Below are 16,848 nucleotides of genomic sequence, written 5' to 3' on the forward strand. Positions count from 1 at the left end.
TTTTTTATTAGAAAGAGAACTAAATTATACAGAAAGTCTTATGTCACAGTCATTCTACTTCTTTTTTTAAATAAATTGTCCCATCTTCCAAGCCTCATAAAAAAAAAATCAATCCAAAGCACTGCAGACTGGATTCAGTCTTCATCAATTGCTTCCACGCACTGCTGCTCCCTGGATTCACAAATTTGCCCTGTCAGCACCAAATCTAGAATATTTCTCCCACTGCTTCCTGTTCCTTTTCCCAGGGTCCAGCCCCTCTGGCAGCCATCAGCCACATGGTTACAAAGCCAGTTCTTCCATGGTTTCCGAAAACACAAGTAGCAAATTCACCCTCCTCTTTGAAAAAGGACAACTCTTTCGGGAAGCAAATTTAATGCAGGACATTAAGTAAACTGATGGTGTCATTAGTGCAAATGTCAAGTTCATTATAGCAGATGTTTCAGCTGAAGATTGCTACACATTAAAATCTCAAAACAAATCTGCAGAGCATTCACCATTTGATTTAGTGTGTCTGCTTCCATGCTCTCAAGAGTGAGCCAGAAGTGGCTCCAGGCATCATTGCCCCGTCCTTACATAGCAGGGGCAGTCTTCTGGGTGGGATGTTCCCCAGCCTGCTGACGACCGCTTTTATCAGCGCTTGGACATGTAAGATGCTGGTGAAGTACAGAATGCTAAAGCTACCGCTAATGCAGTTAGAGACTGAAAATTGCTCAGCAATAGTAAGAAACCTCTACCATATTGCACACATTGTTACAGGAACCTCTTCATTTGGAGGAATCAGGTGGCGTGATTCTAATAAATTATGTTGTTTTCTATGTGCATTTCAGTCCTGGAATGGACCTGCCGTCAGCGTCTTCGCACAGAGAACAGCAGGTGAAGCCCATTATCAGGAACAGTGATTTCTGAGGCTCTTGCAATTTTCTACCCAAATCTAGAGCACAAAATACTTTCCTGCCTTTCAGGCCCAACGTAAGTTGCTGTAATACTAAATGCCAAAAATAATTAAAAAAACCAGACAGAATAAACTGTGTCTTGAAAAAAAAAAAAAAGAAAATTAGGGGTGAGTTTTGAAAAGTAACTTCTAAACATTATTCCTAAGATTATAATTCAGTTTTCCCATAGCAGCCTTAGTTTTATTTATAGGAATTTACAAACTGCAGCTGAAACTCTTCTAAATGCAGTAACAACAGTCTGAAACAGATTAACCAAAAAAACTCTAGATGACCATAAGGAATCCACACTGCGGGATCTCCCTCAATCTTACATAGGCCACAGTATATGGGAGTCAGACAAATACTGCTTTAGAGAGCAAAATACTTCATCATAGCCTTATTCCTATGTAGCTGTAAGGTTCGTTCTTTTGTGCTTAAAATGCCCCTCCTCTGCCCTTCTTGGAATATGCCAGCCAGAAACCACTTCAGACAATGATCAAATACAGAATATGTTTTGTCTCAAGATGAAAGAGTTCTGTGGATGAACGAGTGATTTATGAGCCTACACATGACAATGCAACAAACATTTATACACAAAATGTGATCAGTATCAAATATCTGTTCACAGAAAAAGGCTAAAGAAAGAAGCACCAGAGGCATAAGGAAAAGTAAGAGAAAGAAGCTGTAATTTCTAGGCTTGGAGACCAGAGTTAAAGCTTGGAGACCAGAGTTAAAGCAACAGCTCAAAAGCAATCTGCACTTAAAAAAAAATCTTAGCAATTCCTTTAACGTATAATTTCAGCTGACTGAATAGAAAAGATCTGTAAAGTCTTGCAAACATTCTTGCAAAAGTCTGAATATCTACTTGGCTCTAGTGAGACCGGCTTCACATGTAATCTTAAAAGTTAGGTCCATGCTCTTGCAGATCCAGTTGCAGCATCCTACAGTTTACAAGTGAACACAGTAATACACAATTTCTTATGATTTGACACTTACAGCTTCACCATTGTCAAATGTATACTTATTTCTGTTCTAAGTCTGTTACATTGTCTACTTCACAGTATCGCTAAAATTTACTCCAATCAATGAATTTTTCATGCAATAATCCCATAAAAACACATACTTTACATTTAGCAGTATAAGGATGTTTCAAAACTAATCCATCCAAAGTGGAGTCAAGGATTTAATGCATACAATTCAGTTCTGAGAGAGCAAGAAAGCATGGCTGAATTTTCTTTTTACAAGGTGTATGCATTTATGCCGCTGTAAAAGAAGAAATAAACTAATTTTATTTTCACAACTGAAAACAAGTTCTCAATTGAGCAGCTTTCATTGAGCCAGCACATCTAACAAAATACAGTGTCAATGAAAAGAAGATTACTGCATAATCCAGCCTTTTTTTTCCTGAACTACTCTAACATCTCTCACTTTATAGCTGTGTGAATACATACTTCTCCTGAGGGAAAAAATTCCCACTTCTTTTTTCTGCTACAGAAATGACCTGCAAAGAATAAATACTTGTGGGGGTGGGTTTATTTCTGATGGAGATGGGTTCATTTGGAAACTGCTCAAATTCCACTGATGCTTATTTTTTCCAACAGCAGAGAGTCCTTTTGACCTGTTCATTCTTTCCCTGGAAATCACAACTGATTTACTTTAGATGCTGAAGCTCCTTAAGCCATAACAATAATAATAAACCAAATCTTAGAATAAGAAATACTTTGACACTACTCATTTGAATGTAAAATTGCTCCTTGAGAATAACAAACTGCATAATTTCAAGCTCTCCTCTCCTAAAGAAATCTACCACAGACAAAAAAAAAAAGACAAAATTACTTAGACGTGAAATTCAAACACAAAAAGATTTGGGTGACCTTTAAGGTGAAGTATTTTAGGGTCATGCCTTTTTCTGGACTGAGAAAAAGAATAAAGGAAGGTTGTTTTGTTATTTTTGTGTGTGTGTGTGTGTATACTTTTTCTTTTTTTTTTTGAGTGCATTCTTATTTACTCTATACATCTTTAACAATACTTGCTGGGTCTGCCCTCTGTGTGTAGTTTTCATTGAAATAAAAGGATAGTGTATGCTGCAACCTTTCTCTGCTTTAGACTTTCCTGAGTGTACCAGCTCTGCAGCTCTCAGGGAAAGTGATATTCTGCAAAAAATAGTCAGCCTTCTGCTTAAAATCCACGGAAAGTGGTTTGGTAGCCACAAATAGGACAATCTTTGTAGCTTTATAACTATTTTTTAGACATTTAGACAGGGAGCTATCACCCATGGTGAAAGTGCTCATTTTCTAGCTCTCTTGATTAAAAATGTGAACAGAAAAAGAGTCTTCCAGAAGGGATTCTTCTGTCAATGAAAGAAAAGAGAGCTTTGCTGGTACCTTAAATGTCAGGGGACATCTCAGTTCTGGAAGCATACAGCTTAGCAAAAAAAGCCGCCAGTTAATTTCCAGACTTAACTGAAATTCAAACAACACTCTGGGGCTCTAAAGGGGATTGTAATAGAGACCCTGACCTGAAAAACAAAACGGGGGGGGGGAAGTACGTGAAAGATCACCTGGGAGGAGTGGCTTTCTTCTACCATCCTGCTGGAAGTCATGACCATAGATTCAAAGGGCTGGTACATTAATGATGGAAGGACTAGATTAATGTCCCATAGCAGGGCTGGGTCTTTTATTACCAGGGGCAAGAGAAGAAATGCACAGAAGAGGACCCTCCAAACAAACCCTTACAGGATCTTAGGGCAGAAGAATAATAAATTCTCCATGTATAGGAGGTATCTAGATACAGCTGCTAATATACTTTGTGAGAAGTGGTGGAGAAGCTGCCACCATGATAAGCAATGCAGAACAGCAAAGCCGTATGAAAGGGGGAGACTGACGGAGACACACACTACACTGAAAATTTGCATTTACCTAGTGGAAACGTCCCTGCTATTAATCATGCCTTTCCTGACTGTGGAGTGGCAAGAGTAGTCTAGTCCCTAAAGCCCTGTGAAAGGAAAGTAGAGGCTCAGTGAAGAAGGTGGCCTTTTAGCCTTTTAACATAAAGAGGCAAAGATCTAGATACCAAAAATGTCTTGGTCAGCTGGCAGATGCACTCAGACTGCATCTTTCTTTACGCTGTATAGAGCACTAGCAGAGTAGGTGCCTGAGAAACAGGTTTATCAAAATCTATAGGGAATTCAAGATGTATTTAACAGGAAAACTGAAACACAAAACTGACTTTTCCTGTTGGTGTCAAGGCAAAGTGGCAGACATGAATCCTGGAAAGTGACTCTTACAGTGACATCCCAGCGTGCCATTAATGATCCAGTAGTTCAAAATAACTCAGGCTGAACACTAAGGCTAAATCTGTACTAATTAAAAAGTCTCCTGTTCAAATCACCACTTTGACAAAGTGGTCCAAGAGAGGTGCAATGATTTCCACATCGGTAGCATACACTAAACAGAGACGGTGTATCTGCTGTCTGTTTCAGAAGTGAGCCTTTTATATAAACCAATCTTCCTGCCCAGGTAGGGGTCTTTCTGATGCACAGGGTCACCATCTGTAAACTTCCCAACTTCCAAAAAATGACACTCATTTTTTTAATGGGGCTCTAATTGCCTTTCCTTCTCTCAGCAGTAGCTGTTGTGTAGCACCTTTGTAGGAGCTACTCATATGGGACCTGCCAGTGAAGCAGGCTCTCATGAGAAAGATTCTTGGAAAGAGATAGGGAAGGGGACAGCTGATGAATAAAAGCTAGGCAGAATAACCATATTGAGGCCTATTTAATTGGATGATTGCTGTTTTAGATAGCATTTCAAGAGCTGATCCCCAAAAGGTTGTCGGTTTAAAGAGTTTCCTAATGAAGGCGTTTAAATTGTGTGTTGAAATTGTTCATAAAGCCTGCATGGACAGTGCAGGCAAATGCCAGTGGTAAGTGAGAGTTTCAAAGGCAATTTATGTGTGAAATGTCCCAGACAACAGATGATAGGGCCAGCTAATTTGCATGGGAAGGAATAGCAGTAAGGGCAGAAAAGGGATTCTTCATTAATAAAGGAGGACTACAGTCCCAGGAGGCTTGCCGTCACTCTGCAATCTCTAGCCATATGAAAGGCTTTCATATGGAAGGTCTGGAGTGACCTTTCATTATAGACTGCTTTTACCTATTTACATCCTAAACAAACTTTCTTCCATGAAGATGGTGAATATGGAATCCGATTTCTAAGAAATCATTAATATGGTTTCCGAAGAGGCTACAGTATCAGTGGGGAGTGAGGAAAAGGGCTTCTCTCTTACTATTCTCACCGGTGTTAAGGTTACTAATTGTGCAGGGTTCCAGGGATTTACTCCTTCAGGGAACCAGATAGGAACAAGAATCAAATTCATGTCTCTCTAAAAACAAAAAGCAGTAATCACAGGTCCATCAATGCAATAACATAGAATAGATAGATCATGGACTTGATAGATAATGGAATTGATAATAGACAATTGTGATTGATAGAGAATGGAATTTGTGCTGTGTGCTGGAGCAGCTCGGAAGCACATTAAAAATGGTATGATTATCTTAATGAAAGAACAAGAAAAATCAACTACTGGGAACTTAACCACTCAGTAAAGCAAAACAAAATACCATCTGCATAATTCATAAAAACATACAATAATATCCTAAAATAATGAAAAAGTACTTACAGAAGAAATATTAATGTAATAAATACTGTAGAGTTGAGAAGAAACGTCATTTAACGTAGATAATACTGTCAAATAGGTGGCTCAGCCAAGTGGCTTGAACATCATCCTATCTCCTAGCATAACTCTTCATGGAAAAAAAACATGGATATTTTTAGAACAGTTTTGCAGACAACGAATTTTTCTTTTCAAGTTTAAATTCATGTGAGACAATTGGGAAAGAAGAAACAAAACATTGCATTACTAATGCCTGTACTTAAAATCCAGGGAGGACTCTTGCAACTCACAAACTTGATCATGTGCAACTTGGCTTTCTTTGGCTCAGGGAAAGGAGAAGGATTCTAGGTGGAATACTCTGAACTACAGATAAAGGTGGAGAACAAAACAGGAAGTTTAAGTTAGAATAGTCTGGAAAGTAGCCTGTGGCAATTTTCCAGTGGCTGGGGTTTTTTTTCCCCCCTTCTTCATGTGGAACACCAGTTGTCTTTTCCTCTCACCTAACATAGGATACTCAGCTGGTAGCTGTAGACATCATTAACCTGTTTGTTTGCTGAGAAGGTCCTAACTGATCGCTGAAATTTTATTGATTGGCAGCCTTCCCACAGCTCTTACCTGTAGTACCTTAGGCACAGGACACAGTTGTCTTTTTCCTCTCACCTAACATAGGATACTCAGCTGGTAGCTGTAGACATCATTAACCTGTTTGTTTGCTGAGAAGGTCCTAACTGATCTGGAAAAAGCAGGATGCTGTTCTATGTTCTCAACATGTGAAGATGCCAAGTGACATACACTGCATATTGGAGTCATACTGTAAACAAGGAGTGCTAGTCCTTGAAATCAGTAAGATACATCAGTGCGTGATGACCTGCAAGATAATGAGTGTCTGCTAAACTGTAGAATTTTCTAAACTGTCAAAAGACTTTTTGCTTAAAATAGATCTGGAAATTGTAAATGCTTTGTGTAATAGTATATCTGCATGCATTAGAATTTGTTTTACTGGGGAACACTAAGGAATACATTTCTATTCCCTGACATTTGCTAATAACTAAGAAGTAATTGATACTAATCAGTGTTAATGCCTGCTATTAGAAACCACAGACTAAATAACAGCATTATGCCATACAGACAATAGCCAACATTGTTACAGAGAGACATTCAGCAGTTAGAAAATATTCTTTTCTTATGTATACTTTCTAATATTTTCTATACTGTCTAATGAGGGATAGTTTATGCTGAATCAAAAGGTACGTAACTTCATAATTACTTAACATAAACACATTTATTGTGACAAACTGGAAAAATATTTGCCAGGAATCCACATACTGTAGGGACAAGGAGAACGGTGAGGGCATAAGAACAGCAAGTAAGTGTTTTAGGACTGGCCAGGTTGAAGTGGGAAGAGGGATAGGTGAGAATGAAACCGTCTGCCGAGGCAAGCCTGGGGAATGAGGGCCCAGAGAAAAGAAGCAACACGAGCTCCAGCGAGCAGAGCTTAGTGGAGGAATTTCTAAGAGCTAATTCTACCAGTGGGCCAAAGTGCCTCCAGTATAGCCCCAGTAAAATAATCTTAATCTATTTTTAGCTCTTGCATTTAGTTATCTACTTAAAAGAACAAGAGCACTTGTTAGCTTACTAAAAGCTTAACTCACATTTTGCCTTGCTGGGCCTGGGGATTGAAGTCTGAAGAATATTTCTTTTCAGTGAAGCAGAGTGCATGCACATGGGTGCCCATGTTTGTTTTGAAAGAAAACGCAGCATTTAGAGTGGGAAAAATTACTCTGTTCCTTTTTTGATTGCTGTGTTTCTTCTATTGATTGAAAAGGGAACAAGCACTGAAGAGAAGTTATTTAGGAGGTTAGATTTTAATGCCATAGAAAGAGAACAATCCTCTCTGTAAATGAATATCAAAATAAGATCCTTCTTCAGTTATTTTTAATTAGCAGAGGTCATATTTTAAGAGTGATCACTATATGCCACGTAAGTGTCTGATATAAGCAGACATCTACTGTGACCTTCTTAAGAAATGCTGCAGCATGGGATTTCTTTTTTTTTGCTTGGTTTTAACAAAGAAAAAGAGCCTGAATGGGATCACAGAAAGGAGCATGAATTTCAGTTATCTTCCATCTTCCCTATCACTTTCAATTCAAGGCTTAGTTTGGTCTTTCTGCCAGATCCTGAGCTTTGGTATTTTGCTCTAAGGATTCAAATGTTGATAATACTGTCTGAGCATTTATCTAGCCAGAAAAATTCTACCAAATAAGGTAATAGCAGGTCAAATTCCCACATGGATCTTTTTATTCAAGCTCCTACGGTTTTATAGTTTAGTTTCAACCAACTCAAAAGTGAGGCAAGCAAAACCAAAACACCACTTTCTTATACTGGAAGAAGACTATCCACTTAGCATGTGGCAGTAATGGGTACGCTACCTGTTAAATTCTACTGATTTAAAATCACATCCAAGTATAAATTAATATCTAAGTATATATTTCTTTCCTTGATATGCTTAACTGCCCAAGCGTGGCAGCAGGATTTAAAAAATATGACATTTTTTCTTTCTGCAGAGAAATACCCAGTGGAGACAATACCAGATGTGCTCAGTGACTGGGTGATATTTTATTTAAAAACCCAAACATTTTGAGAAGGAATGAGCAGGACTTTCCAGCTGTTTAAAAAAGGGCACTTTAGTATTTTGACATGAAGGTTCCTGTTGCCTAACCTGAAGAGAAATAGCAAAGTTGTCACAAGGAATGACATACCTTTATCTGAAAAAATTACATCCAGATAAAACCTATGGTATGTGTATTGCCTCAGAACATAACATTACAGTAGCTCTCACAGTTACCCAGATGTTTTTATACATTCTTCAAAGGCTTCCTAAAGTCTGTATGTTCTTCATAGTTACTCCTGTCAATGAACTGAAGTTAAAAAGTCACACAAAACTTCCAACATAGCATATCCAGAATTTGCGGAAGTAAAATAAATAGTGTAAATTATGCAAATAGTCTGCCAACGTGGAGTTGAGATAATATTTGTCCGAAATTAACAATTTCAGTGAATTAGTAACTAATTTATTAGTTCAGGAAAGAGTTAGCAACAAACATGCAGCAACAAATTACATTTTTGTTTGTTTGTAACAGAGACACAGATGTCATTTATATTTCATAAATTTCACTATTTTCTAAACTAGTCTTTTCCTGGCATTTACCAAGTCTGTATTCTTATGCATTAGAAATTTCCAGCAAAACATGCTAAAATATTATTAGCTTGTAGTACCCTGAAATCGGCTAAAAGAACATTTTTTACGTCCAGAAACTGTCAACTGATTTGGAGTCTTGTTTGGAAAAAAAATGACCTTTCAAGCTAAATATGCACGCATTTTTGCCTGATTAATTCTATTTAAAGCTATTTAAAATTCATTAAATTAAAATTTATTTTGAATGTTATGCTTGTAGTTAGGAGGCAAAATATACTGTCAGCTATTACACACTTCACATTGCAAAGGCAATGCACTCTATCATAAAAAATGGAATAAATCAGGGCATGGTTCGAGTTTTTTTCCTCTCTGCACCTCTAGCAGCAATTATCTCCATAAGGTACATCGGTTAGAGGTTCCTAGGCTTTCCAGACAAGGGAAGGAGATGCCACTGTGCCATGATGAGTTTCTGCTGCTGTTCTGGTATGACAGAAGCGTGAGCTGCCTGATGGCTCAGGTGTTGAGGACTTAGAATTCCAGATATTCCCAAATTATTCTGTGTCTGGATACATTTATTTCAAACAATTGCTCTGTTCTGTTAAAACCATATTTCAAAGAAATATTTGAGCAAATATAGCTGTTCCCAGATAAATCCATGTTACCTAAGTCAGGACAATACAGAGATTTCGTTCATTTGGTGCTCAGCTATGCGACAAACCTTAGAATAAGACGGGGTATTATATTCTAAAGCTTGATTCCATGTCTTCTCATCTTGAAAACTGTTAGCAATTGAAAATCAGCATAAAAAGGAAGGATGGGGAAATGATTGCTTCCAATTTCAAGCAATGCAACTCCTACCTAAAAGCTTTGTTTGTCCTGCACTTCTAAAATTTGAACACCATTAGTTTCTGAAACGTGAAAAGAATCCAAATTGAAGCAACTAAGCTTGATTTTATTAGAACGAGTAATATGTAAGAAGCCTTAAAACAAATTTGGAATATGTTATTAATAATAATAATATGAAATGTCCTACTTTTTTTTTTCTTATGTTTATACTTCTATTAAGACGGAAAACAGTTACCTTAAAGAATGCTGACTGAAAACAGTTCTTAATTCATATTTTTTGGTTTTGCAAAGGCGTCTATATGTCAGACTTGCCAATAAACTTAGAGTATTAACTTTTTTTTACATTTTTGCTTAAAGTTGTTAATTATTATTGTTTACTCCCTCCTTCAAAGACTGCAAGCAGAGTTCATTCATAAACAGGGCAGCAATTTCTCCCCAGATTATTTTGTTTTTCTATAGTTAATGTGATTCCAAGTGTTCAACACCAGTCATGTACTTGCCTCCCCCATCTCTTTTTCGGTTGTACAGGAGCACCCTAGCAAAAATATAAGCTCATGTTCAACCATTTTGGTAAGTATTTTGATAACATTGATACAGATTCCCAAATTACTCAGAATTTGAAAAATATGTAAGAGATGCAGTTAAGATAATTACTTACTGTGAATAAAAACACCAGTAAAAATTAGTAACTTGCAATGACAGTTCCTTCTCAAATCTTCCAAAGACCTACTACAGGGCAAATGAAACAGTGGCTTTGGGGCTAACTCTCTACTGGGAGCTAGAAAGACTAGAAAGTCATATTGTACATTCAACAGGTGCAGGCTATATAGGATGTAAAAATTGCTCATGGTAATGAAACTTGCTAAATTGTGTAAAACCCAAAACGCAAATGAACTACACACTACAATGCTCAGAAAATTACATTCTATATACTGTCTGGACACACATATACATCATTTTGAAAGCATGGCATCCTCTACAGAAAATGATAAAGAGTTACTACCTATAATAATTATATGAAACTGAAACCAATCACATCTGCAGTTGCAATTAAATCACTATCATACAATACTATGTCAATGTGTTTTTCTGCAACACTTTGTAATAACATATTTTCAGATCATTTTCTTATTGTACAAGTAACAAATTGACACTTATTTCTCTGTGGAAATCTTTGGTGTTCGTGAGATTGTATTAATCTCATCTTTCCTCACAGTTGTCCAGAAACTTTTGAGAAAGGTAATTTTGAGGACGATAAGCAGTCCCTCTTCACATGAGCAACTCTCACTGAGGAATGGCTATGCCTGTGTCGGTAAGTGGTGATACACAGCAAGAGCAAGTCTGCTGAGCCAAACAACTGATTGTGAGGACCCAACATCCACAAAATTGGCATTTCAGAGGGGTTTTATTTCAGACTCGCTTCAGCCAGATTCCATAGACTGAATGCCAGAAGCAGCTGGAGTGCATCTTCTTTTCAACCAAAAAAATCCGTTTTCATGCACTCCAATACTGCACTACAGAATGAATAAAAACAAGTGCATTCTTTATCCAAGTTAAAATACCTGACTTACAAACCTGTGCTTAGGTAGAAAATGGGAAGAAGCCTTATTACTATACACTCTGTCACTTTATATCTAATTTGTATATTCTGCTGATCTAGTGGAGTGTTCTGGCTCCCAAACTCACAGAGCATGAACTAGATCTCTGTGCTCCCTTTCCTGACTATCCTGAGCTATCATGTTCTGCATCAGTAGGACAGTCCTGAGAGACAGCAGGAAATCAGCAGTGGTCCACTGTGTAGTGCTGAGTGGCTAGAGATGCAAATGAAATTTTTGGTACAGTGATCGACTGCTCTATACCAAACTGAATCAGGAGGTCCTATGAGTTTGAGCTGCTTTTTCATGAAGCTCAATTAACTCTGTGATCTTTTTCTTTCAACCTCCAAAATATCCTAATCATACAGATTAATCAAAATTAAGTTGTCAGAGGATTTTGGTAATTAGCTCTGTAGTAAGAAAGTCAAGGGCATACAAAGATTCATCCTTTGGCAGTATTATCTGTCCAGCTTTACTGCCTAAAGCAGGCATCTTAACATATGCAGCCATCATTAACGTATGCTTTCACTTTGCAGTTGTTGTTTTATTGTTTCAAAACTAATAGCTGAAAATAAACTGAAAGTAAGCTTTAGTTACTATCCACGGACATAAAGCATGATAAAATACACATCTTCCCACTGAACTAAAAAGGAAGACTGCTGTACGCAGAAGGGAAGAACATAGCACCTTGGTTCTCCCGCAGAACATTGTTTAAAACACAAACATTTTTAAATGCAGCATTTGACCTATCTTACAGGAAAGTGTAATAAATTGCAGAAGAGGCAAAGTATAGAACAAACAAAAACATCAAAGCCCACAATTCTAAATGGAAGTTTGATAAAAAAGAACGCAAGTTTGATTCATACTCATTCAGCCCCAGGGTAGGAAGTCTCCAAAAGGCTGGTCCGTGAGACCTCAGATCATCAACCTCAACTCTGCATTGGGTGAAATCTTGACTATAGTAAATACATTTGAGATCAAGCAAAAAAAATGTCTGAATGAGAAGTGAATAAGCAGGGTAAGTAAGTACCAGAAAGAGTACTTTTTCTTACACAGTCAACCTATCTTGACTACACAAGAAAGAACCCCTAACACAGTCTACACAACAGTAGACTAAAATACAAAAGCAGCAATATTGGCAGATTGCACTGTAAGTGATTATTTGGACTCATAAGAGCAGGTTGTAGTGCCTCTTGCAGCTCAAAACCTGCAGTTCACATTCCAGGACGAAAGCCTGGAAATGAATTAATGCACCTTGATACAATCAAATCACACGGATGTAACTTACTATTAAAATGAAAAAAGGACAAAAATTAATTAGTATAAATAAGTTGCTATCAGCAATATCTGTGCATGTCATAAGCTTTTCCTGACTTACACAGGAAACTTACCAGCCTGACATAGCCAAATAAGTCATTTCTTCAAGTTCCATTTTACTCAAGAAAATAGAAGTAGTCTTCTTCAAAACTACATAAAGTTACAGAACTATGAGGATTACTGAGTTATAGGGACATTAAAATACATACTGCAGCCTCCTCCCTGTAGTGTTATGAAGTCAGGACATGACACAATTCTTCAGCAACAAGACCTCACGTGCCGTTCCTGGTATGCACCTTTTGAAATGTCAGCACGCCAATGCCATTTTAAAAAGGACTGAACGAAGCTACCACAAAGAGATTTCAAAGTGGACAATGACAAAACGAGCCTCAAAAGCAAACCTCATCTTTCTCTCATTTTAGGAAAGGTTATTTCTCTCTCAAATCCTCTCTTTTCTAAACTCTAATGCAACTTCTCTCATGTAAGCAGCACTAGAAACCCCAGTATTGACTGATAGTCTCCAGTACAGTGCAACTTTAAAACTGTGGATACTGGCCTTACTGTGAGCTAGCGTATATCCTGCAGGGCTATTACTGTTCTCTGCTGCTAGAAAAGTTCAGTTTTTAGCTTTAACTATAAATACATAATACATCACACTAAATCACCTTACAATGGAAGTAGCATGTCTCCTAATGCAGTGAAACAACAGAACATACGAAAGTTTCCATAAATGTGAACAAAGTGAACTCTCCCTCCAGTTCTGTATTTATTTATCGATAGCAGTTTTTTCAATATTTTCTATAGCCCACAGGGGCCTTGCAAAGTCAATCCTTCTTTTTAATAGAAAAATAACATTTCTGAGAGATTTGAATTATGTCAGGAGATAAGTAATTCACAGACTACTTTATGACTGACACATATACACCCAGAGACGCAAGGAGATTAAATCCTGTGGCTATTTGAGGTATGAACCCATTCTGTGTCAATCTTCCTCCATTTGTTTTTGGAGACTGACACTATGCAGTGCTCACTAGTCAGAAATGCATCAATCCTTCAGAGAAAAAGGAGAGAGAACTTTCATTTGCATTCACTTAAATAGATGAGATCAGCAATGAATTCCAGCGGAAATGAACACTTCTGGGGATGCTCCTTTTATTACCTCTGCAGTGATAAAGGATGGCATTTACAGAATGGTCCTCTGAAAAGCAAGTGCACAAATCATTGCAGGCATATAGTGTAGGTACTAATACAGTTATGTGTTACCGCATCCAGTTTCTCCACTCTTCTGAAATCAGAATTAGAACTCATAGCTCTAATTTATAATAAGGCTAAGTGCTTCCCTGGCTGAATAGTGCTTATATGGCCAACATTTCTGGTTGAAAATATATCCCACAAAATCAACAGTTACCGGTTCAACCTCCCCAAATCTTGTTTCCTATAATGTATTTAGAATTGCATGCAATTCTGCAGTGCATAATTCTTCAATTGCTTTGCTGGATTATAGGATAACAATTCCCAGTATCTGCCTTCATTATAAATGGTAATATTGAGTATGCTGAGCAAGTTTAATATTTTGTTTCAATGAATTGTTGTAGGTAATGCATTCACGGCCTAACTCAAGTCAGGTAAATGAGCTGGAGTATTTCCTAAATCAGTTTCCCCGACAATAGACTTGCATGGATTACTGCTCTTCAGTTTGGATTTTTTTTCGCTTCTTTAAAAATGTACTGAATTAAATTCTGCTCTTTTTAATTTTTAAAAAAATCACCATTTTGCAAGGGAGAGGTCTTTAATCTCATCTGATGATATGCTTAAGAAATCACGTGGGTCTGGTCACCCACTAAGTGGGTCTACCACTAAGATAGATTTCTGCATGCAATCACACCTCTTTTGAAGGCAGTAACATGTTCATCTCTGTTATTTTAGGTGTCAGGCCTTGAATGTAGTTCTTTATATTCTCCCTAAGTAGCCTTACATTGCAAATTCTATTAACACATTGATGATTTCCAATTCTAATAGTTACTGGAAATTTTTTAAATGTTGGCTTACCAGTGGTTGCTGTCAATTCATATGCTTTTGCAATCCAATTCCTTGGATTTCCTTGCTTTTGCAGTCATCTCTAATATATCTTAACCTTCACCTTACCTCTTGCTTTCCTGCCTGGTAGGACAACCTCAGATGCTTCATAGAATAGATTTTTCTTCAATTGCTCATCTAATCTCCCTCACATTTAGTAAGTGCCATATAATTAAGCATAACCCTCTCTGTCAAACATTTCAGGTCTACCTGTACCCTTTTTATCTGAAATTCCCACAATCCTCCTAGCCTTCTGATACTCGGTCTTGAAATGTTTACATCAGCATGGCATATATTTCTACATGTATCCTTTCATCCCCTTGTTATTCTGCTGCTTTGTTGCACCACTTCCTCTTTTCCTGTGTTTGTCATAGTGGCATGTATTGAAAATCTTCCTATGACAGCACAAAAATTTATGAAATTGTTTTGAGAAAACTAACACAAGTTAACACAACTAACACACTACTACTTGCTGCCCAGAAGCAAAAATTACATAAAATATTACATAAAGATAAATTGTTTTGAAAACTAACACAAGTTAACACAACTAACACACTACTACTTGCTGCCCAGAAGCAAAAATTACATAAAATATTACTTCCAGTATTATAAAGCTGAGCATCTTAGTTCTTAGTGTTTTCACTATTATAAAGGAAAAGGGAACATTTTCACAAAGAATAAGGTTTCCAATGATATATATACAATTGGTCATTTTAATGTACTTATTGTAATTTACTGTCATTGACACATTTTTGCTATAAAATTCTGACAGTAGAAACATTAAGATGTTTTAAAATTGGATTGATTCTTCCTTTCCTGAAGCTCAGACACTTTAAATTATGTGTACTTAAGTTATAGTAATAAACACACTGTTATAAGATGAATGGTAAACAAAGATCCCCAAATCACCACCTAGGGTAACAAAAATAATGCAGGAATAAAGGTTATATGACGTTGGTTAAAGAGCAAAGTAGCTATTATATTCTGTACTTAAACATACTTGCATACATTTATCTGTTTTGTACTTACAATATGCTGCATACTGTGAAAGATACAAATGATTGGATTGATATGTTAAAGATGCTAAGGTAGTACAGTTAAAATATTTTATAGGATAATTTGGGATGAGCTGAACAAGAAACAAATCATGAAGTCAGAGCTCTGGTATATCACGCATACCAAATATATGACAATAAAACTTTTATATGTTTCCATCACACTGTTTTATGTCAATAGTTAATAGGGAAAAAAAGTATTAGAAATGTTTTTGAAGTTTAAAGATGTTTCATTATTGGTATATTTTTTATATTAATTCCACCGTAAAACTAGCCACTGTGGTGAGCCACTCTTCATGAGAAGTGTAACCTCATCAGCCAAAAAATTGCCAACATTTACATACCTTTTCAATATTACCTAAAATAAGGTGATAACCTTTTATACATTATCACACATATATAGAGAAACTGATACGAAGATACGCATGAAGACCAATATCTCACAAGAGGGCCTGCCTGTTTTTCTGCCAGGAACACAGCTGTCTGAGACCACAGAATCATAGAATACCAGGTTGGAAGGGATCTCAAGGATCATCTGGTCCAAACTTTCTTGGCAAAAGCACGGTCTAGACAAGATGGCCCAGCCCCCTGTCCAGCCGAATCTTAAAAGTGTCCAATGTTGGGGAATCCACCACTTCCCTGGGGAGATAATTCTCATAATCCCTGGGCTGATTGTTCTCACTGTGAAAAATTTTCCTCTTGTGTCCAATTAGAATCTCCCCAGGAGTAACTTGTACCCATTACCCCTCATCTTTTCCATGTGACTCCTTGTAAAAAGGGAGTCTCCATCTTCTTTGTAGCCACCCTTTAAATACTGGAACATGGTGATAAGGTCTCCCCTACAACCTTCTTTTCTCAAGGCTGAACAAACCCAGTTCTCTCGGCCTTTCCTTATACGGCAGGCTTCCCAGTCCGGTAATCATCTTCGTGGCCCTCTCCAGCCTGTCCACACCTTTTTTGTATAGCGGGGACCAAAACTGAACACAGTATTCCACGTGTGGCCTGACAAGTGCTGAGTAGAGTGGGATAATGACTTCTTTATCTCTGCTGGTGATGTCCTTGTTGATGCAACCCAGCATCCTCTTGGCTTTCTTTGCCACAGCAGCACACAGAGCTGCTCCCCAGCCTGTAGAACCCAGCCTGTGCTGCATTCCTGGAGT

The 16,848-nt window shown here is 37.4% G+C and overlaps 1 protein-coding gene across 1 annotated transcript in view; it reads right to left on the reverse strand.

Annotated features, from left to right (window-relative positions):
• Nucleotides 1–16,848, reverse strand: part of PARK2 (parkin RBR E3 ubiquitin protein ligase) — a 659,837-nt gene that overhangs the window by 629,413 nt on the left and 13,576 nt on the right. The gene's annotated exons all lie outside the window — the stretch shown is intronic.

The sequence above is a fragment of the Aptenodytes forsteri genome, unplaced genomic scaffold, assembly GCF_000699145.1.
Source record: "Aptenodytes forsteri isolate BGI_AS27 unplaced genomic scaffold, ASM69914v1 Scaffold122, whole genome shotgun sequence".
NCBI lineage: Eukaryota > Metazoa > Chordata > Aves > Sphenisciformes > Spheniscidae > Aptenodytes > Aptenodytes forsteri.